The sequence below is a fragment of the Crocodylus siamensis genome, chromosome 9, assembly GCF_052110815.1.
Source record: "Crocodylus siamensis isolate JL-2025a chromosome 9, ASM5211081v1, whole genome shotgun sequence".
Taxonomy (NCBI): Eukaryota; Metazoa; Chordata; order Crocodylia; family Crocodylidae; genus Crocodylus; species Crocodylus siamensis.
Window position 1 is genome coordinate 67,453,191 of NC_143403.1, and position 24,072 is coordinate 67,477,262.

Consider the following 24,072-nt stretch of genomic DNA (forward strand, 5'->3'; position numbering starts at 1 on the left):
AATTTCTGCCCAAATGCCTAATCACAACATCCCCAAAATGCAAGGGTCACATCAGAGAAGAACCAGCTAGCAAGCCTTCCATGTTCCAAAACCTGTAAAAGGAAAGGAAATCAATGAATCAAGCTTCAGCCCTGCAAAACTAAAGATGCTGTAACAGCTGCAGGTAAGTCAGGTACCAATATCTCATCTTTAGCCCCCATAGTCTTGGTACTAGATGTGGTGCTCTGGGAACTGTCCAGTGGCTAGACAGTATCAAGGACTGAGGAGATGCCAGGCCAGGTCCATGTTCCACCACAAGATTTCAGGGTGAACTTTGGCAAACCTTAGCCTCGGTTCCCCACCTCTGTGAGAGAGATACATAGTGCTGCCCCACTTCACCTGGGGGTCACTTCTATAAATGCATTTAGGATTGTGAAATTCAAAACTCTTGGTTCGAGATGCTTTTTACTAGACCAGCTAAGAAGAAAAAAAAAAAAAATGATCTCTCTTTGCAAGCTTTTGGGCACATGTGGCCTTCTTCAGATGGAGGGAAAATTAAAGATGGTAAAAGTCCCCTTAGGTAGAAAATGAGGCACTCAGCTACAGTTTCATGTGGATGGATGGGGTTTTGCAGCATCTGCTAATGTGTTACCCAGAGTCGCAAAGATCCTCCAACTTCACAAGGGTTGTGTTAGAGAAGCACCAAGTAGCAAGCCTGATTGTTTGCTGGATAATAATAAACCACTGATTTATTCACAAAACACACGTGTTGTGAATGTGCCATATGTCAGCCTAACAAGTGGTTCCCAGCAATATGGGCAGGCTATTGGTCTGCCTGGATCACTGGTCCCATCCAAGTTGCTTGCTCACAGCACTAGCACCACCACATCCTGGGCCAGATTCAAGCTTGGCAAAAGCACACGCAGTGCCTTGCAAGTTTGCGGTGACGAAAAGCCTCGGGCAGAGTCAAGTCAGTACCTCACTCCCGCTTCATCTCGGGTTGTCGTTTTATCAATAAGAACCTGGAATGTGCGAGACATTTTCACTGCAGCTTATTTTTTTTCCCCAGCATAACCCAAAAATTGATTGCAGCTCGTTAACAAAAATTCCACTGCAACAAACCAATTAGTGAGACTCATTAATTTTTTATGTAACTTACTAATGTACATGAATCCAGCTGACCTTTCAGTGACTAGCCTAACATATGTTGCCAGCTTAAAGATAATGTTCCTCACCTTCTTCTCTTTGATTTATACTGGTTGCAAGGCATTCTGCAAAGAGCAAAGTATGGATTTTCAGGGAAACAGAGAGAGCTTTTCTCTCCCCCCTCCATTTAAATCCAGACCAGTTCTCCCATCCCCAGCTGGCCTAAGGGTCAAGGAACTACAAAAGGGTGACAGGCCACTCCACAACACAATCCTTTAGAGCTCACTCCTAGCTGAAAGCAGCACCTCTAGTTCCTCTGGGATGTGTAAAAACTTGTTGCTTCCTGGCATTATGGACTCAGCACATACTCAGGGAGGATCTCACTAAAGCACGGAGATCCTGGGAACCACAGAGCACCTCATAAGCATGCTCTTCTTTCGCAGCTCTAGGAACAGGGCAGGCATCCTTCCCCTCCTACTCAAAGCTACTCTTAATGTTAGCACTGAGACTGCAGAAACCCCTGCAAACAAATGCTCCCATTATTCTGGCAGGTCCCTCCCAAATGGGCATCCACGGTGCACACAAAGCTGGCTCCTTGCACATGAGGGCTAGGGACAGAAGTGACACATAAACCGGTATAAGTGATCAGAACCCGGTTCAAACCTGTAACACAACAGAAGTTCAGTGCGCAGAAACCGCGCTTTCCAAATGCCCAAAACCAGTTTCAGATAAACCTAGATGGACATAATATCAGACTTCACCAATTTAGAAGTCTATTGAACTTCTCTTCCAGTTTATTGAACTTCTGTCCAGATTCAAGTTAATTCACAGCCCCTCAGCATCCCAGGATGCTTTGCTATCCACTCGCACAGAATGAGTGGGCTAGCCTTGGCCCAAGTTGTCTACTCCAGCCGAGCAGGGAGCCATAGTCTAGCGCCTCCTGGCTTCTGGCCTGGGCCGTTGCACACATGTGGATGCATTTCCAGAATCAAAAAGTAAATGCCTGTTCACTTGCTTATCGGTTCAATCTCCGCAGCTTAGACTAAACTGCAAAGATTGAATCGATTCAGCTTCAGGCTTTCCGACTATCTGTACTTAGCCTCAGGGGTACACACTGCCTCCATCTTTTCACGTGGTAGAGCCCTGATGGTTCTGGTGAACCAGAGTCCTTTGCTGCTATGGAGAAAGGCTCTAACAGATTAATACAGCTGTTAATAAAAGTTTAGAAATAAGGTGGGACCTTTTCCTGAGCATGGGCCTCTGGATCAGGCATAAAAATAGACCCATATATTTCTTCACTGTTACTGCGCATGTACTTGCTCCTTATAAAGTCGCATATTGATTTTGAAATTTAATCACTTACATTTAAAGCATTCCAGGATCTGGCTCTAATTAGTCTTAATACCAGCTGAGAAATCCCCATATGCATCCCAAATGCTTTCATCTGCCCTCCGAAAATATTCCTTCGGCTTTCTAGTATCCTGCGATACAAAAAAAAAAAATCCCTTGAGGAATTAAGAACATTAAAAATATGCCACTGGCAGCAACTGCATACAAGTGTGGCTATATGCATGGCATTCAATGGGTGGGTATACGAATTATGTCAGCTTGATGTCAAATCTCCCCAAATTTGAGTTGTTCAGGTTCAAATCATCTTATAGAAATGCTCAGTTTGGGGAATCTGTGTCTTCCTCCAGGAAGAAGCTGCAGGATCTGGAACCCAGATGGCTTGCAGAGAACACTTTGTGAAGTTCAGCATCTTCAGCAAATCCATACTTAACCAAGAAAGGCAGAAAAGGAGCAAGAATTTCTGTATATTCAAAGTTGTCGAGTACCTGTGAGACTGCCTTATGTTAAATAATGCCCCTAAAATGTGGTTGTTATCCTAAGTCTGGCTAAAGCCAAAGCTTGTCTGCAATGCTATTATGAAGATTTCACTATTCTGGTAATTTATAAATCTATTTTTTGCAAAATTGTATACTTTTTCATGAGTATATAACCAGATATATAAAATGATCTGAATATTCTATAGCTGCAGTAGTTGTGCATGCAAGTTGTGCATGTTTTTTTCCCCACTTGAAATATTGAACGCTGAGCTCACTTAATCAAAAATGACTGATCTTTTAAATACTTTCATTATTAATTTGAGCCAGTCTAAAAAATGATGCTAGACTACCAAATGCAAAGCCCTAATGTGTGGTTACCAACATAAACACCACTGACACTGCTATTGTGCAAGGTACTCACAGAGTCTTTTCCTATAAAGCAACCCAATAAAATAAAATAAAACCGTTTAGAGGACAGGTGAGTAGTACAAAATCCGTGACATCAGCTGACAGAGCATAGCTTAGCGCAGGGGTCAGCGCATTAACCGTAAAGCTTCCTTTTAAATTGAAAGGCCTGGATTTATTGCGTCAGGGTCCCGCCTTAATGTACCCCAGTGACACCATGCATTTGCTTTAAAAGTGCTTCGACTTTCTGTGCCAAGCTACCTCTTTTGGAGTCACCTCCAGTTGATGCACAACTGTGCCACATCCGAGTTAAACAGCACAGACACCGAAAGTTGCAAACATACAGTATTAGCCACTGTTGCCTACCAAGCCAAACACCGATAGCATCTCTCACAACAACTGAAACAAACCCTTTCAAACTGATCCATGCTGAACTCTGCACCACCTCGAGTCAATTCGCAGCTTGATTCAGCAGTTTACAAGATGTATTTGATGTTTCTCTCTTGAAAAGTTACATCCCTATGGTTCCTCCACGCAGCAGTCGGCATTGCTTATTGCCAAGGCATGCAGAAGTTGCCCCTGCCATCTGGACCCTGCCGTCTCCCTCACTCTGCGAGGTGAATGAAACTTACAGGATTCCTGCTTTGCTCTTGTCTGTGTTGCTGTTGTGATAGTTTTTAGCACTTTACCAAGCACAGAATTGAAGAGTTTGCAGAATAATTTAATTCTGTTAGCTAGAGAAAGACAGGAAACCGTTCTGCTTGAGCACTTAGAAGACACCTACTTTGTAACAGCTGTTTCTTGCGGGGGGGTTTTATAAACATATTTCTATAGGCATTTCTGGACTTTGCACTGAAATGCCTTCCCTTGCTATTTTTGTGCTCTTCATGTGGCAAAGGTGGCTTTTGTCCTTTACTACAGTATCAGAAGCCAGTATAAATGACCACTCTGGGTCTGATCTTACTTGTACTGTTGTTCCAATAACACACCTCTAATTTACACAGCTGTAAGCAGGAGTTAGGCCTTAGGGGCCAGACTTTCAAGAGCAGAACGGGTTGTAAGCACTGCTGAAAATGTGCCCCAGCACTGAGTACCGAGCGCCTGAGAAATCCTGTGGTATATCACCCTATACAAGCAGCCTCCATATACCAGCCTCAGGAGTTAGCACAGCTCAGCCACCAAATCCAGAAGTAAAACCATTCCTGCAAAGATGCAGCCTGAACTGGTGAACAAATTGGGATGAAATCCTGTCCACGCTGAACCTCATAAAGAGTTTCATGACAGGCTTCAATGGAAACAAGAGATCACCCGGGAAGGGAGAAGCCCTGGGTACTCTACCCTGTTCCTCACTGTGTGGCCATATCAAGCCACTTAAGCTCTTTCTTCCTCGGGCTTCCAACTCTCCCCATCTGTAAAATGGATCCACCCCCCATCACGAAGCTGCTTGAATGGAAGTACAGCAGAATGGCATGCCCCCCCAAAAGCATTATGTAAGCAATGCTTCCATAGATGGGTGTATCTGCAAATTTTCTGCCATTTCCTGGGGTATTTTTTTTTTTCAAAATGGCAAATCTGAGAGCAAGGAAGTAATAGATTTGGAAAAGAAATAAGCACATATAAAAGTAAGGATAGCTATTGCCAATTTCTGAAGCGGAGACCTTTGCTGAAACATAAGCAATTTTCTCTGGACTTTCTCTACAAGAGGTATTCTAAAGCTGATTTCATTCACCTTCCTTTAGCATATCCAATCATTCTCTGCAGTAATTTCAGCATAGCTTAAATTTTGGATCAAAAGCAGTCAAGGTCTAACAACAACTTTGAAACAAGGAAGGGTTTTTTTATTCTCAATTCCCCTTCCCCTAGTCCCCAAGATCAGCCAGAGTGCCAACGTGTCTAAAATCTTCCATTGGCAGGGTAAAAGTAAATATTAAATTGCAGCATATTTTCTTTTCAAATTGCTACATACTGGCAGCCAATCTATGCTGAACATTTGGTTTTTACTCTTCTTTGACCCCAAGGGGCTAAATATAATTGTAACATTGCTTAAAACACAAACACTATATTCTAAACAGTGTTAATCCCATCTATTACCGACTGGGTCAGAAAACTGGACATAGTCCCAGACCACTAACCACGTTCTGGTTAGTACGGTTGTTAATTTGCACAATTTTAACCTGAGGAATTTGAGACTTTCCCTCCTGAGGGCAAGAAAGCTTTACTTTATATTTCTTTATACCAAAAAAAAAAGGCTACTGCTGAAAAACTGTCATAATCCCCTGCAGTGTAAGAATGGTGTTCAATTGTGAGGGTTTTGCATGTGCTCTTTTAAAACTCGCAAATAGTAATGACTCCACTTGGAACAGCTTGGACAAATTGCATGTTGGGAGTCTCAGCAATCAGTTCAACATTTTGTATCCGATTATTGCCAAGGGTTTGTGCGCTCCTTGTTTTGTGATTAAAAACAAAAACAGTGCAACAGAAACGCAACCAGTGCAACAAAAGGATTAATAGCCTTCAATAAATGAAAATGAGATCATCCACCAGAAAAAGCAACATGGCACATTGGCTAATTTGGTCTTATTGGCCAACAGGGCTTCAGCTAGTACAAGTGGCTCATGCTTAGCGATACAGACACACAGAAAAGTGAGGTTGGAAGAGACCTTTGGAGGTCATCTAGTCCAGCTCCCTGCCTGAGGCAGAATCAGCCCTATACAAGCCATCCCATTCCAACACATTACTAAAACTACACATTTAGCCATCACACAACTCCAGGACACGGCACCATAACCTGCCACAGATAAACCAGGGGGACAGCAGTGGACAATGGCAGGCACAGCCTTGCTTTTCTTCCTCTCTGGCCTGTCAGACCTTTTCAGACACAAGACACTCAATTTTACTCCCTGCCAAATGTTTAATTATAAATAGGCAAAAAATGTTGTTGGATTTCTCACACGACGACTTCCTCTGCACAGCCCATCCAGATGAGCACTTAGTTTTACTGCCCATCTGTAACTCGGCAACATGCTACCAGAGTCAGATTATGTTATATGGGTTTGTCAACAGTCTCGGGGATCTGTGAAACCCTTCACGTACGGAGAATCAGGGAGGGGTAGTGTGGCGAACGCTATGCGCCAGGCTTTCATGCTGGCACACACTGCAGATGCAGCTGAATCATGCCAATGTGCAAATGGTAATGGCAATGGTATAGGCAACGGTATGCACATGCGTACTGAAAAGCAAGCGGGCTGATCGTTAGAGAAGTCCACCACGCCACTGCAGGAGGAGCAGCGTGGCCTTGGTTTGCTGAAATCAAATCCATCGGTTTGATACTGAGAATAGCCACACTAAAAGAATAATATGGCTGCAAAGTCAAGCACCTGAAAGTTAGACAATGCCTGAATGAAGATTGCCTGAGCCACCTAGCTTTATCCTTCCTGTGTACATGCACTATGATGTTCTCGTTACCTACATATACTGTGGGGGGGGGGAGTGTCCCCAAAGGGACCCTGCTTCATCCAATGTGTAAGATAGATGGTGTTCACCTGACAGAAACCTATTCCATTTGGTCCTTAGTGGGTGGCCCCATGCTTTGTTCATCAGGCACTATTCAAGCCTTGTGCTTAGTTCATGTCTGCATTTGTCTGTCTACAGCCGTCCTTCACCATAGTTTGATTGCTTCACTAACAGCAATTAATTTTTCCTCGCAACACAGGTTACAGTCTCATCCCCGTTTCACAAATGCAAACTGAGGCAGAGCAGCTAGGGACAGATGGGGGGCACCTAATAGAGACTCAGAGCTTTCTTTTCAGACTGTATAATATTACATAGTGCTCTCTAGGCATCCAGAAAATGAGGGGCGTGCAAGCAGCAGCTACTTGGGAAATGTCTGGTGGAAGCACCCTGCCCAGCAGCATGCAGGCATGCTGGTGCAGAGACACAGAGCTTCATACTGCCTCCACTGTATGGGAATCTTCCCTCATTCAGTCCGTCTCTCCCAACTTCCTCAGGGAACAAAGCAGGGATCTTGGAGACCACAGCCTCTGTCTAAGCAGAGCCCCAATTCAGCCCCCAGAGCAGCTCCTGGCTGTCTCTTCTCATCCCTCAGCCTGCAGTTCTCATCTCCTCTGCCTTTGACTCAGGCAGCTTCCTCCTCCCCACCTGCTGAGCATCGCCAAGCAGTGTGCTGCACAGGAAGGCAGTCTATCCTAATGGCTAGGGCTGCATCACAAACCTGGAGAGCAAAGCCGTAGGCAGCAAGAGAGACAAAGCCGAGTGTCCGGAGCCAGAAAGCGCAGTCAGACGGGGAGCGAGAAGCCAGGAGGTCCAAGGTAGAGGTGGAGAGCCAGAGACAAAAGGCTTGTGAAGGGACAAGCCACTGGCAGCCCTAAGGGAAGTCCAGCTGCATGCAGCCAGTTGAGCACAGCTGGACCCAATTAGGACTGATGCAGCTCTCTGCACATCTCCCACTCCCTGCAAGCCTTGAAGAGCAGGTCACAAATGCAATTGGTCAGAGGTCTCTAACAAGGCCAAATTTGGGTAGATTTTCACAGAGCTGAGACGTGACATCCCTACCACAAAAGCCACCCTCTAAGCTAAGTTTCAGGCCCCCACTCCACCATGCAGGGGCACTAGGTGTTTTGGAAGCAAAGGTCCCCAGGCTCCCTTATCGTGGGCAACAGGCATTCACTCTCTGAAATAGCCAAACTATTTTGACCAAAACTTTCTGGAACCGTTCAGCCCGAGGCAGACACCCAGCATGGACAGGCCCAGCCCAAAGGACTGGAGTCTCTCAAGCAGCATTAGTAATCAGTGGTACCACTGGCCCCACCAACAGCATGCAAACCTTAAGGGATGCTCTAATCCAGTCTTTACTGTAAGCCATGCTGTCACCTCCCAAAGCTGCAGAAGGCTCCGGGTTCAGCAGGAGTGCCAGTCTCTACTTTTACGTCCTGTGTGCGAGGCCAGATTCACCAGTCACAGGTACTTCGCTGCAGCACACTCCCATCAAGCTCCTTCAGAGGAGAAGTTACTGCCCTGCTTCATGCAGCCTGTCCCAAATGCAATTTCTTCATCTTTAATCTTGTAAGCAGAATTGCCAGCATGAAAACGCTTCATTACAAAGACCTACAGCTAACCCCAACTCTTTTATGGAGCAAGTTATTTATTCCCTGCTGTGAGCCTTCCTGCTTTTACTGGCCATGTCTTTTATTGGCAAGCACCTTTTGAGCTGACGTCCCTTTCGGAATCTCATCAGAAAATGTTTCCAAGTATATTTCTAGTCCATTTGTGCAGCATGGAATTCGAAAGGCTGAACTTCTTTTTTGTTTGTTTGTTTAAGTCTTTTAACTTGGGAGTTTAACCTGTTTTCATTTGCAGACCCCTACAAAATTTTGCATGCGTCATGGACCCATTTGAATTGTAAGTGCAGGTATTCACATAGTTTTGACTGATCACACATCTTTGGCTGACCTCTTAGACATCACGGGGTCCACAGACCACAGTTTGAAAACCACCATTTTAACTGCATCCAAGTAGCTTTGCCACATTTTTCTATCACTTCCAGCAACTCAAGATGGACCTCTTGAGCCCCACCGAGGGGGCCAAAGGTGTCCAATTGCAGTGATAACTGATAACTAAACCTGCCAGATTTGAGAGCGTTTAAGAATCTGGATCCAAATGTAATTTTTATCAGGCATGAGGCCATTTCTAGCCAGCATCAAAACAATTGGGATTAAGGAAAAGGAAGAAAAGCGAAGATAATACTCATGGGCAAAGGGGCAGGTAAGTGGAGAAACAGCAGCTAACGGAGAATGCGAGAGACTTAGCGATATCGCTGGCCTTTCAGAGACAACAAATGAAACTACAGGCTTCGAAGGAGAGCTGCAAAACTAACTGGGAAGAAAATAGGCATGCAAGGCTGTCTCAGGCAGCAGCGAAAGAGAAAGAGCACGAAAAAGAAAAAAAAAAAAAAAATACAACAGTCCCAGAAAGTAAGATAGGCAGAGACAGTCTCGCAAATCTCTCTGGCACAAAGAAGATATTTTCACCTATGCGCATGGAGCCATCACAATAAAGTGCTGACTGACAGACTGAAGCTGTGCAATTTAAAACAGAACATGCAGAATAAACCTCATTGTTAGCCCCCCACAAGCCAAAGCATTATGAAAGGCATTGCAAACAACAGTCGGCCTCTCTGTCTCCGCATGGGATCCTTCCGCCTCATCATGTGCTTGCTTCAAACTGCTTTTCTGATCATTCCTCTCCCTTTGAAATGGCTGATTCATGTGTAATAATCAAGCTTTTGTATTTAATGTTTCTGATTCCACTTAGTCACTCTCTTCCCTACCCCCACCCCTCACTGTAGGTTCATTTTAGTGACACCTTCCTTTTTGGTTTCCCCTCGGAGAGGCTTCATTTCTCCCTCTAATTGAATTGTTGTCATGGAAATCATCCTTCCTCTCGGTCTTTTTGAAAGGCTTTAAAACACCGGCCCCCTGCGCTGTCACTTTTCTCGGTGACAGCAAATCAGTCCCGCTACATTTCTTCCCTGAACGTGGAAGCGGCAGACTACAGTTATTTCTGCAGAGTCAACAACGGTAGAGCACCATGAGGTTGGCAGCAAGGGCTGTGCCACTGGATCCCGAACCCAAGGTCATAGCCCTGATGTGCCTGCATTTGCAAGGATAGCTACGAGCCCCCCTGGAACAACATATAACACTGGAGCTCGCAAGCAAAGCAAGATCTCAAGTATCGCCCAGGCAAAAACCCCGGGCACTGCCGACGTGGGCAAGCTTCTGCATTTCTACAGCTGAGGTTTCTGATCTGAATACGGGTCAGACGTTACACTACAGTAACATCTTTAAAACAATTAATCTCTCATTACCCCAATAATCTGGTGGTATCTTTCCAGTTCATGAGTCACTAACCACCAAATATCTGGCGTGTTTGTAGCGACTTGTTTTTATGTGAGATATAAAGTAATTTGGTGGTCAACAAAGCTTTTTCATTTCTCCGTGCTAGAAGGATTATTGCAAAGAATCAGAGTTGACAAACTGCCAGCTCGAGCATCACTGGCTCAGGAAACAGCACAGGGCCAGAGTTATTTTAACTGGCCCCAATGTGAGAAGCAGTGAGAAGTTGAACTCAAACGAAGAGCTGGGTGGAGTGCCAAAATCCAGTCGGTGCTCCCGCCTCTCCAAAATTTCACACAAGGGTTGGTTCGATCATCTGCAGATATGGGAAGCGTTGCCAGATGCAGAACTATATTCAGTTCCAAAACAGCATTCAGATTTTTAAAGCACCAAACAATTCAGATTTCTTTGAAAAATCTGGATTCTTATCTGTTGGTTCTCTGACCTGCCCACACCTTCCAACTTTGCCGAATTTAACTGAAAAGCACAAGCAGGCTTCTCAAGAGTGCTGCATTTCCTCATGCTAAACACAGTATAAGAACAGATCACTGTTGCAGTATTAACATAATATTATACATGTATTAATATATCTCATGCTGTATCTCTATTACACTGATAAGCTGTTCTTGTATAGTCGGTTTTGGCATGAATAAACACACCAAGCTTGAGAATGTCTGTCCCCCATGTTTAGCCTCGTGGGTATAGTGTCTGAGCTCCTCTCAATCAAACACCTATCTTACAGTTCTGATGAAACTCTATAAAAAGCCAAAACCATATTTTCAGGTTCAATTTTAGGGAGAAACCATGTTTCCCTCCCCCCAGAATATACATCAATTAAGGCTTGAACTGCTGTTGCCCTCACAAAATCACACAAGAGAAACCAATAGTCAAGGAGAGAGCCCAAAGGGTTAAAATCACCGAGCATTACTAAGAACTGCATAGACAAGATTTCGGACTTAGTACTTTTTACTGTGTGTGCAAAAATACTAAAATTCAAGACTGTAGGGGGCCAGATTACAAGCTGACCCCATGTACAAGGAATCTAATTGTTATGGTTCTTTTGAAGAGAAAAAAAAGAGGGAGGCTTATACTCAGAATAGCACAGGGGTTATCCTTACAACACCCCAATGGGGTAGAGCATGCCTATTACCCCATTTTGCAGAATGAAGATAGAAAAGATAACTCCTATCCCCAAGATGACACAGGAAGCCCCTGACAGAGCAGGGAACTAAATCAAGGTCTCTGAAGTCTTAGATTGCCAGTGTAACCACAAGCCCCCCCGCCCCCGTGTCCTTCTTGGTCCTGCCATACTGCACTTCTACTTAAAGCAACCTCCCCACAAACAGGACTATGCAAAGCACAAGCAAGTGAACAAAGCAAAATGAAAGACCAAACTCTTCAGAGTGCAGCCAGGCTCAGTTTGGGCTTGGAGGTTCTGCTAGGAGGAGTTGCTAGCTTTTATTATCCCTCGTATCATTTTACACTATCCTCACTGCGGCTACTAGATCAACCTAGATTATCTGTAAGTCGGCCCATTTCAGAACAAGTTGGCTGGCTTACATCATTAGGTTTTTTTCTGTTATCTACTTGCATCATTTTGTAATGACATAATTACCAAAATGGCCCTTCCCCAAATAAGCTATTCAGCTGCACTAGTCTGGTTTTGAAGCTTCTTCTGATAACTTCTCTTTGCTCCGAGTTCACAGCCCTGGTCCCTTCCTTTACATGACTGTACATATGGAGTTCAACACAAGACACTGTTTGAGCTATTCCTTTGCTTAGGCCAGGGATGCTCAACGCAGCACCTGGCCCACGGGGCTCCCACAGGTTGGAAAACATTAACACTGCCATCGCTCTCCCGCTGCAAAATTCCCACATGCTGCATGGCCAGATCAGGCCCAGACCGTTGCAACAGGGATGGATCTGGGCTGAACTGTAGCTGTGTGGCAGACTGGCCCAGGCCAGGGCCAAGAACTGCCACAGTGCTGAGCCCCTGGTATGTGTCTGGATCAGGTTGTAGCTGTGCCCTTCCTGCATGCTGGCTGTAGCAGTCCCCTGCCACGTGGCTGGGTTTGGCTGTGCCCACACTGCATGCTGGACTGGCCGCCAGCCACACCTGACCTTCATGCTGGATTAGCCTCCTACCACATGCACCATGCATGCCAGATTGGGTCCACCAGCCAGATCTGGCCTGCAGAGGGACGTGGTGCCCCCCATTCAGTCTGCAGACAAAAAGGTTGGGACCCACTAGCTTAGACTGAACTAGCTTCTTCCCCAGACCTGAAGAAGAGTGCTTTGTGCCCTAAAGTCTCTTCCAACTATACAGTTGGTCCAATAAAAGATGTCAAAGAACCCAAGGACAAGATGTTAATGCCTCATCATTCAAGTGCACATCAAGCAGGAGAGAGTGCACCAGAAAGCTATTCTCACCTCCCTCTCACCAGAAATGTCACTGCCTTCTATAGACCACTCACCTAAGTAAAGATGAGCACAGTTTGGACCCCTTATTTTCCAGTATTTCTGAAAGCATAAACCACCAGAAATTCAAGCCTATATTACCTCCCCCACTAAAGCACCTTAACCCTGCAAGTCTCCAAATTAAACGAACATGCCCAAACTCATCAATACAAAAGCATCTCTGATGCATGTAAGGTACCAGCTCCCAAAACAGCCATTCAGAACTTAAAAATAAAAAGGCAATTTTGAGGACAAAAACCATTTTCAGCCTTTCCTTTAAAAAAAGCAGGCCTGCATGGAGAACGGGAGTAAACTATTCTAAATCCGAGCTAGTGAGACACGGGTAGGCATTCTGCCACGACTAACACCCCAAGTACACTCAAGATGCAAAACAAGAAATCTACTCCCTGATCGTTTAATCAAAGATTGCCATAAAATTACTAACTAGGCAAGTGCTTACAGCTCATCTATCATTTCATCTGATTTTTTTACTCCAGTTAGTTATTCTAATCACCTGCAAAGACCAACTTAGCCAAATGCAAAGATGTCACTGGAGTTGAACAGAGAAAGTAGCGTTTCGTCTAGTGAGTTCATATCTAACAGCAGCAAGGCCCAGGTAACTCTGAAAGAGCTCAGCTCTGTGTTGGGTACAGATTAGTCCTTGTTACAATAAATAAGGTTTGAAAATTAAGCAGGATCAAGCTAGGTCAGAACTCAAAACAGAGACTAATATGCAGAAGCTACAAAGAATGATTTTGTTGCCAATTCTTTCCACCGAGTAAGCACTCAACCAATGCCCCACTGGAGATGAAGCCCTTTAATCAAGATGTAGAAGGTCCCATCCTCTTTTTAGTTTATGAACATGCCGTGTCACCCTTAAAAGAGGAATGCTAATTCTGCATATAATCAGACCATCTTAATTCATAGGATCATAGAAAATGAGGGTGGGAAGGGACCTCAGTCCAACCCCCTGCTCAAAGCAGGACCAGCCCCAACTAGATCATCCCAGCCAAGACTATGTCTAGCCAGGTCTTAAAAACCTCCAAGGATGGAGCTTCCCCCACTTCTTTGGGTAACTTGTTCCAGTGTTTTACTACCCTTTTCCTGAGAAAGTTTTTCCTATAATATCTAACCCAGGGGTTGGCAACATTTTTGGGCAGCCATCGCAACCTCATCTTGTAAGATGTTGGGGTGCCACGGGTGGATGGTGGAGAAGCAACGATGGGCCCAGTCCTTTTTGTGGTAGCGCAGCTCTAGCCCGTTCCCAACCATCCACCCTGAAGTGCATGTGCCAAGGAAAATGCCTTAAAGTGTCACGCTCTGGCACCCATGCCGAGAGTTGCTTACCCCTGGATCTAACCCGGGGTGGGCAAAATGTGGCCCGCGAGCCAGATGTGACCCACCAGGCCAATCTATCCGGCCCATGGGGCCCCTAAAAAGATTTAGAAAATTATATATCTGCCCCTGACTGCCTGTTACGTGGCCCTCAATGGCTTGCCAAAACTCAGAAAGCGGCCCTCTGCCCAAAATAATTGCCCACCCCAATCTAACCTAAACTTCTCTTGCTGCAACTTGAGCAGTTTCCCTGCTCAAATTCCTTGCAATTTTAATTGGCACAAAGCACACTTTACTTCTCTCCTGGACCAGGTGCAGCCATTACACTTTTTCTGGTATAGGTGGTCAGAAACCAGTCTATACCCGTAACAAAACAGAAGTTTGGGGCACACAGACTGCTATAAAAATGGTGGATCCCAGTCCAAGATAGACCTGGATCAATGTAGTATCAAACTTATAAACTGAACATTGGTGCCAGGTCTTCTTGTGAATCAAGGTAGGGCGCTACCTGCCGGCATCCCAGTTGCCTGTGCAGGGCCCCCACTGACTCCCCCTTGCCTCCCGTGGTGGTAGGAGGGGAATGGAAATCCAGCAAACCCTTCTCAGAGCTGCTCCAGCAGGGGAGGGATGCTCTGTGCCCTGTTGAGCCAGCCGGGAATGCAGGGTGTGCCATGGATACCACTTCCCTCAGCAGCTCACCAGCCTCACCTCCCCTGCCTATCCTGCTTGGGGTGGACCCCCCCCCCCAGGCAATGCCCAGGGACCCCCATGCCGCCGAATGGGGGGTGGATACGCCTCCTTCCACTGGCTGCCTGCAGCTGCTAGCTGCCTGATAGACGACAGGGCAATGGAGGGAGGCATGTGGTCAACAGCCAAACAGATGGCACAGCCATTTGGCCATTTTCAACTCACCTTGGTAACGTGTGGCACACTGGGAGGCAGGCAGGCAGGCGGGCCCCCCACCTTCTGGCCCCAGCCACTGTAGGCATTCCCCAACTAAAGAGCAGCAACGTTTAAAGAGAGAAAAGCGCTGAACCTAAATTCCGCAGTTCCTCAAGTCCACGGAGAGCAGTGGGTTTTCAACCTTTTTTTGACTCCTAAAAAAAAAATCTGAATGGAGATGCAGACCCATTTGGATATTTTAAATGGAGGGGTGGATCCCTTTGTTGTAAATGTGAGTATTCACATACGCTGGATTACTCGTAGTCACGTTTCACAGACCTCTCAGACATAGTCTGGGGACCCCCAGGGATCCACGGACCACAGGTTGAAAACCACTGGTGGAGAGTAAAGCAGTGGTCTCCAATGCGACTGGAACAGTCTGCAACGTGGTCCTCTTGTCCCCCATTCTTACTCTGCAGAGTCCTAGCAGTGCAAAGGGGCCGTGCCTGCATCATATGCATTTCATGAATATACTGAGTTTCCATATGCTCAGGATTCTGCTTACCACACTGCGAATAGATGCCAATAGCAACTTCAAGGAACTTGGCTGTTTTCAAGTCAAAGAGCCGTGGCAAGGTGTTTAAACCTTTCCAAGATGAAGTTTCATCACTGGGTGCCTAAAGTGAATCCCCCACATAAAGGTGATTTTGGTTCCAAGTGCTAGACACCCTCAGCTAACGCTGAAGTTAAGGGAAACTATCAACGCTCATCCCCTTTGCAAATGAAGGCAATTTAATTAGATATTTAACTGCACTCTCCCAGATTTAAAAACTTACTCCTATGTGTACAATCTTCCATTAAAAGCAGTGTTGTTTTGCATAGCCTCTGTACTGTCATAAAGAGTACGCTTGTTAATATAGTGCTAAGAAAATACAGAATTCTGACTCAGAGACATTCTGCCTTTCCAGCTATTTGTCGCATTTAAATAACTCATTTATTAACATTATTTCTGATAATGGCACAGCAGGAACCGAGCACTACGTTTTCAAAGTACTGAATTCTGTGTTCACCCATGGGAGTTGCAGACGATCCTACGCAGCTCTTTCAAAATGAAACGAGGAGCGCTTGCCAAATTTCAGTTCTTAAAAACAGACCATTATTTAGAACAAAAACAAAAAAGCCCCAAAAAACAATATCTATCCCGTAACAAAAAAGAAGAACTGAGCTCTGAGATGCCCTTGAACTACGCACTGGTAAAACTCAGCATAATCCACAATGACAATTCACTGTGCTTCTGTGCAGAGGACCTGTGTGCACAAAGTTGCAGCCTGAGCAAATTAAAATAGATGAGTTATAAACACTTCAAAACCAGGTTTGTAATAGAAATGCTAACAAATCTTTAGCTATAATGATAAAGGCTAGCCAGGCAGCTCTATAATGTTAAATTAATCCTTAACATGTCTTTTTTTTTTTTTTCCCCAACTGGGTCATTTAATAATGTGATAACTCATTTCTTTCCTTCGTCTTCATCTCCCACATTGCCATGGAGACAATTGCAAATCAGATATAAATAAAAATACTCCAACACTGTGGCACCACATGTTCTTTTGATCTGTTGCCAACATGATTTTAAAATTATAGGAGTTCACAGGAGCTCAATAATTAACAACCCGTTTGCTATCAAAACCACTTCTTTTCAGCTGCTTTCAAGATGAGCTGAGGATTGCTCCGAAACGGACAAAAAGTTCTGCATCCCTTTCCAAGTATCCCTCTCCGTTCGGTCTGCAGGCTCAGAGACACGCAATCATCCAAGGCCAGACTCTGGCATCCTTATGCTTTTTGGAGTATATTTTTGTCGGCAAATAGTCCCATCGGTTTCACTGGGCTCTCTCGCATGACTTGGTTTTACAGGAATTCGTAGCTCTTGGAGATTAAAATGTTGCATCTAGTGTGAACGTTTCTACTGGCCTTTCTGCTGGCAGAAGTGTCAGCACTGGATCACAGATCCTTGTTTTCATTCCCATTGAAATTCATAAAGCACTAGAAAGGTTAGGATTAATCATGTGTATGTGATCTTGACACCCTCTAGTGGCTATCCACCTGCAGAACCTATAAACCTTAACACTCTTAGTGCTATCAGCAACACCGGATCTGATTCCCTTTCAAAGCAGTCACCAAATTTCCACTGGCTTCAAACAGGTGCAGATTCTAGCCAGCGATTTTACTTGCGCTCAAGAAGCAGCAGACAAACCACTGCTGAACTACAGGTGCCAAGTCCAACCCTAGCTGTGGACTATTTCATCTTGTGTGATCGCAGCATACAAAACAGCTTTTGCTGCTGTTATTTGTTAACCTCCGAACAACCTCCTTGCCGCTGTACCAGTCACAAACAAGCTGGCTGAAAGACAGCTTTTATAGAACCACTGATTCTTTATAAAATACTAAATCAAATCTGATCTAAAGCAGCAGAATGCAACTTGTACGTGACGGTAGCGTGTCCGAGGCCCAGGCAAGGCTTTTCATTGAATCTAATCGCAGTTGTTTTACAGCCCAAGAGCAGGAATCTCGCTCTAGAAAGAGGTTTTTCATATTAATTTTCACTCTTCCCAAAGCTATGGGCCGGAAGTCAAGCTCTTCTCCCCCAACTCATGGGAGCAAATCCACTGAGCTCACGATTTCCCCAATAATTTTATCTTATGAACACGTCACAGGAGGCAACTTGAACATGGGTATTTCACTCCTAGGGGCCACTGACTGCAGGGATGGTGTACAGCTTACAAAAGGGCCTAAATAGGTTCCTAAATCATTTAGGAGTTTTATTTTCAAGAACTTACATCTCAGATTTACAGTGGGATATAGGACCCTGTGGCCTTACCTACACAACATGAGTATTGCTAAATAACCTAAATATGAATGCAAAGGGCAATAGATAGTCCAAAATTACTCCCTATACAAATACTTATTTCACTCCAAGCAGGCTTAGTTTGACCTATTTCCAGTGTGAACTAAAAGGTACTCAACAACATCCAGGTATTCTATGTGATTTCCCTCACTTAGACAAGCCCAACTAGCTGGTTGGAGACGAAATTATTCTAGAGGTATATCCCAGTAACAACACCACTGTAAATTCATGATTCAATGCTTTCTGAAATAAAAAAAACTTTCATATATGGACGAACCTTCAGTCTTTCTTCAAAAAATGGAGCATCGGCGTCTCTTCCTACGTGTACCGAATAACATGGGGTTCTCATCTTGATTCAAAACTTCAAGACTCAATATAAACACCAAATCAATTAAGCAAACACTAATTAGATAAAACCTAAAATAGGTCCTAATTACTGGTTACCAACAGGAGAAGATAAATTTAAATCGAGCTTGTTCGGTAGTCCGTGCTTTGACATGTTGCATTTTCCTGGTGCCTTCCAAAAACATTGCTATTTTAACAAGGGATGCAACATGGTCTGTTAGAGAGCTTCCTGCTCACAAATAACCAGATGACAAAGGAAGTTTGCCTGATGGATAGGGCAGCTGGATAGACAACATCAACCCCACATCCTCAGGGCAGATGACTTGGGGAACGTACAGGTACTCCTCAATTAACACCGTCCCGCTTAACGTTGTTTCGTTATTACGTCGCTGACCTATTAGAGAACATGCTCGTTTAAAGCTGTGCAACGTTCAGTTATAACATTGTTTGGCCGCCGCCTGCTAGTGGGTAATTACTGCGACATAATTGGATTTGCTTCACATCACTTTGCTTAAAGTCGCATTTTTCCATGAAAGTAACTACGACGTTAAGTGAGGAGTAGCCGTCCTCGTCTGCCACATACAGGTGCCACCGCTCCAAATTCCGGCGATTCATCACTGGCATGAGATGGTGCAGCTATATTGAAACCAGTGGTTTTGCTTCCACTTATCGCAGGGGTGAATTTTGCCTGAACTGGGTGTGTGTCTAACCAGCTGCATCAACTTTCTCCCTCTTTGTTCTGGTTCAATAGCCTAAGAACAAAGTTAAAATTAAGAAGTCACCCTAAAAATGATGAAATCTTTCAAGAAAAAAAAAGTCAGAGCAGTTTCTATACATAGAAACAAATATTTATATAAACTCTTCAATACATGCAAATAAGCTAAATCATCCTATGGCTCAAGTTGACCTTCTGGTTGATGCACAGCTCATCCTTGGAAAGAAAATGATGCATAACAGCAACAAGGTCTAAATGTGATCACAGCCTCAAACAAATTGAGTTTGCTATTACTTGCACTCTGAATTGTCTTCTGTACACATTGCTACACCTATCCAGCTCCCTGCTAAAACTACTGTGAAGGGTAGGGGCATTGATTGCTATGTTTTATTAATATTCTGCTGCCTGTCGTCTGACCGACTGTTATTGTGTTGTTTGCTATATAATTACAAGGGGTTAAACACCAGCAGGAGCTGAGAGCATGTATGCAGAAAACACACAATGGTATCCAACAGCCCTGCTTACTGCTGCTTTCAGGGACAATGTAGGTGCTATTCATTGTAAAGTTTTACCTCTAATCGCGTTGAGTTCAATGATCCAGTTTGTAATCTTGAATGCTGAGGGAGGAACATTAGGTGGGAAACCATCAACTAATTTCGGGGTAGATAAATATTCCACTTCCAGAGATAGAGGAGGAAAGGAAGACACACAGACCAGACCAAACCCCAGGTGTCTGGAAGAAAGCTAATATATGTCTGCCTCAAGTCTGCCAGTAGGCAACATGTATAACCCTTTTGTTGCTTTAAAACCCTTCTCTTGATATGCTTCTTCCCTGCTGTTGTCATTACTCGGTTTTGAAAAAGGGCTTGTAGGAGCCTAAATCCAGATGAGCCTCCTGGGCAATCCTACTTGGCTTGGAGTGCTGCAGCCAGACACGGGTCCGACCATGGGAAAACCATGGTGCCCTGCCCTGGAGGTGTTGATATACGTTTGTGCTGCAGCACCAGGTGCTTTTAAAATGGCCTGGCGCTGGGGTTCATGCATTTGTATAAACAAAAAAATAATGTGCATCAGTGCTAAGAAAATGGCAGTGGCACCTCTCTTCTCAGCGCTGATGTGCATTTTGCCGTTTGTACAAATGTACCAGGCACATCAGCTCACGTGCAGATTAATCGAATCTGCTCCAATGCACTAGATCTCCGGCGCATTGGAACAGACAAATGCATAAATGTGAGGGACTCAAAAGATAGAGCTACCCCTGACCTGGGCCTTGACTACATGGGAAAATTCCACGAGGCATTACAGAAAATACAGCAATACAAGCAAGAATACAGCAATACAAGAATATAAATTGTACAGTATAGCACAGACAACCTCCTGACTTACTCTGGAAAAGTTTTTTCCTCCTCTCACTCTTAAACTTCATCTCTTTTCTAAGCAACCTAAACTAAGCCAATAAAGACACACTCTTTTACTTGACTAGGAATGGCTACACGTGGAGGTTATACCAGGGTAACTCTACTGCAGGGGCAGGCAATTATTTCGGGTGGAGGACCGCTTACCGAGTTTTGGCAAGCCATCGAGGGCCACATGACAGGCAGCCCAGGGCAGATTAATATTAATGTTCTAATTTTTTGGGGCGCCCTCCCCCCCTCCCCCATGAGCCAGATAGGATGGCTTGGCAGGCCACATCCGGCCCCCAGGCCGCATTTTGCCCACCCCTACTCTACTGTCTTGAATTCACAATTTCTGTTACGTCAAAAATACCCTTCCCACATAAGCGAGGCCTTAGAGACAAAGGCTTTTTCCCTCCTTAATGAGCTGAATGGCATCAAAGTCGTTCTGATAACTTGGGCTAACATCCCAATTCCTTGCATTAGCAGCGGTAACATATTATGGTGAGGGACACTAGTTTAATGACATCAGCAGAACTCATGCAACCTGCAAGGCATTAAAGCTGGAGTAGCAATGCTATTAGTGTTAAACTATTACATACATTCATTTACCAAGAAAAAAAAAGCAGAACTAGTTGCCACCCACGAAAAATATCTCAGCAACTCTGGAAATGTACTTATCCCCATTTTACAGATAGAAAACTGGGGCTGACATCAGAACAACCTCTGAAGGTCAAACTAGAAGCCTTCAGTACAGTGAAACAAAACTCAGCTCTCCCAAATCCCAGAGTCTAGTACTTCTGCTAGACAATGCCCTCCTCCTATACCCAGACACCTTGGTAATGATGAGGGATTCAGAAAGAAGTACAACCCAACTAAACAGCGTTTCAGTGGACCGCTATGCAAGTGACTGGTGCTTTGTTACATCCAGAAGTCTCTTTCCGCTAGCCATCACCTTTAACAAGATACCATCATACACAGTTAATCATACAGGAGCTCCCACTCTCGTTAGGACTCCCGGTGCTTGCATTTACTCTGAGAGCTTCCCAGTATTTATTAGCAGTTTGATAACGAAGAGGAGCACTTGTGAGAAACTGGCCCCAAGCTCTGTTCACTGAACTGTGAACTAACTGTAAATATAATTAGAGCAGTGCCTCACACTCGGGATTGTGAAGAACAGGAGGTCTGCCCCAGAGCTGTTACTACCAAAGTATGCAAGTTGGGGGTTGATTAAAAATAGCAGCCCCAACTAAAAGAGCAGAATTAATTGCATCAACTGTTAAAACAAGCTACGCAGAGAATTTGCTTCATTCCTTCTGCTCCGAAAGGAATGACGACTCCTTCACTATGCTGAGAAAATGATGGTATGGTTAATATCTGAAATCCCTCTTTGCCCTATCCTTGCTTTCTTAGTGGCACTGTAACAGGGGGGCTACCGGGGCCGATCTCTATGAGGCCTGCCCACCTGTTCTTGGGCTAACCGCCCGCTTTCTCGCCTGGCCCACCTCCAGGCCAGTCGGGACCCCAGGCCCCTGGCTCTTGGGCGTCCTTCTCAGTGGGCCTCCTTGCCCTTCTGACTCCCCAGGTCCTGGCCCCCACCTGGGCCAGTCCAGGGAAGCTCTGGCAGGCCGTGATGTATCATCCCCTCTCTGAGTCCTCCTCCACAGACGTGGGGAGCTGGGGTTACCTCACACCACAACTGGTGCCCCAGGGTCTCACAGGGGACTCTCACTCCCCCCACCCCCGGACAGCAGGTCGTGGTGCTACTACCGGTGTTATATTCGACCCAAACTCTGCCTCCCCACATTGGAGGACTTACTGGGGTCAGGACTCGGCTCGCTCTCTCTGGCTGAGCCCCCTCTCCCTTCACTGGGGGCTTCACACGCTGCCCCCCCTCACGCTGGGGGCTCCACACTGCTCGCAACACCCCCTTACGCCGGGGTCTCGGGGCTTCCCTCCACAGGTGGGCTCAAGTGGCTGCAGCCGTGCCTGACCCCAACTCTCCTCCTTGGGGCTTGCACCCCCACAACTACCTCCGGTGTACGCGACCGACCCGAAGGTGAGGGCTAGGGGTTAAGGCGCCCCGACCCGCCTTTCACCGGGGTGATCACTGGCCTGGCATTTCCTGGGGGCTCCCACGCCACTGGGAGCCCCACAGGCCACCCACTCCTGGCAGGGTGTAGTTTCCGGTCGTACCCAGGACCAGGAGCCTCCTACCATCCCCTACAGCTCTGCCCTTACCTCCGGATGAAACTCAGCAGCCCTCAGGCCAGGCGGTGTTGTTGCCTTTTCTCCAGCAGCCAAACTGCCTCCTTTATACAGGCAGCCCTGAGCCTAACATGGCTGCCCTCACTGCCAGCTCCGGGGCCTTAGTGGCAGGCACACCTAGTCCCCTGCCACAGGCACCACTGTGTGCTAAGCGTTATTCAAGCACACAACCGCAACGTTCAGGAGTGATTTGTGACTGCGAACATCGGACTCGACATTTCTTAAAAAGCCTGATTTTTCAGAATTTCCTCAGAACCAGGCTGCTTTTAGGGCCTCTGAAGTTTGGCACCCAGAAAAAAAAGAGAGACACACAAGACACCAGTCAACTTTAACCTTCAGGGTCAGATTTCTAAAAGCCATTTTGGTGCTGAAAGATGCAGAAAGGAGACTAAGAAAATCCCCACTAGGGTCCTAAGAACCACCTAAATCAATTTGCAAGTCCCACAGGGAACCTACCTACATTTTTCCTGTGCATTAATTGGCTACATCCTTGTAGGATGGGGCTTAAAAGATATTTAGAAGAAGTGAAGGGAGTGGGCTTTGGGGTAGGGTGACTATATGTCCCGTTTTAACTGGGATGGTCCCAGATTTCAGAAACTGGCCCTGGCCAGCTGCTGGGAATTATAATGGGTGTCCCCACACAGCCCTGACCCCACCAACTTGTGAGAGCTCATGGATTTCCTAGATGATGTCCAGGATTTCTGGGATTTCCACATGGTCAGCCTACTTAGGGCTATTTCTGAGCACTATGCGATGGAAGACACCAAGTCAGTCATGGGAAGAGCTAACACACATCAAAGCATTCATGTTGGCAGGCACAGCAGAGTTGGGAACAAGCCGGAAGGGGATCGCAAGCAGCTTGACTCAGACGGCAGAGGAAGCAGTGACCCCATGGCACCGATCCAATCAAGAACATTTCATAAGAGGAACGGGCAAGGAAGATGCTCATCTGCTGGATTTGCTCCTGAAACGGGGGCATATCGGTCCCACACAGAACACAGGAGAGGAAGAGGCAGTGAGGATAAAGACAGACAGTCTGTTAAAAAGTCCTTGGTTTTTCTGCAAGAACAGATATTGTCTAGGACACAGGAAGACACAGCTGTTTCTGCTGCACCCACATTCCTTGAGACCGTGTGGCTGGAGGACCCCGCACTTTTCATAGAAACAGCGAGTATCTGCTTACCATGTTGGGAAGCAGAGAGGAACACGTGCACTACCCCTGCAAACAGCAGAGCAGGAGCAGATTTGGAGCTAGTGGGGCCCTGTGCACAGCTTCATTTTCAGGTTCCCTCCCTGCCACTTGGGACCCAGCCAAGAAAAAGAATATTTGAGACAGCAAAAAAATGGTGAAGCAAAGTCTTTGCTAGACTACTTCAAAAACCCATGTTTAGAGCACAGTTCGCAGACGAAGTTTGCAGAACGCAGAAAGGCTGGACCGTTTGGCGACTTGCAATGCTTATAATGTTCAGGCATTTGTCAGATTTGTCCTGCATTTTGGGGCCCCCTG

At 45.6% G+C, this 24,072-nt stretch overlaps 1 protein-coding gene across 3 annotated transcripts in view; it reads right to left on the bottom strand.

Moving 5' to 3' along the window:
- Positions 1–24,072, bottom strand: part of TMEM132B (transmembrane protein 132B) — a 374,298-nt gene that overhangs the window by 309,908 nt on the left and 40,318 nt on the right. Inside the window, exon 1 of one of the 3 annotated variants that reach the window (XM_090063008.1) lies at positions 2,489–2,576. The exons of the other annotated variants lie outside the window; for them this stretch is intronic. The gene's annotated coding sequence lies outside the window, so the exon portion shown is untranslated. Of the gene's footprint in view, positions 1–2,488; positions 2,577–24,072 lie in introns of those variants that run through there. 3 annotated transcript variants of the gene reach the window in all.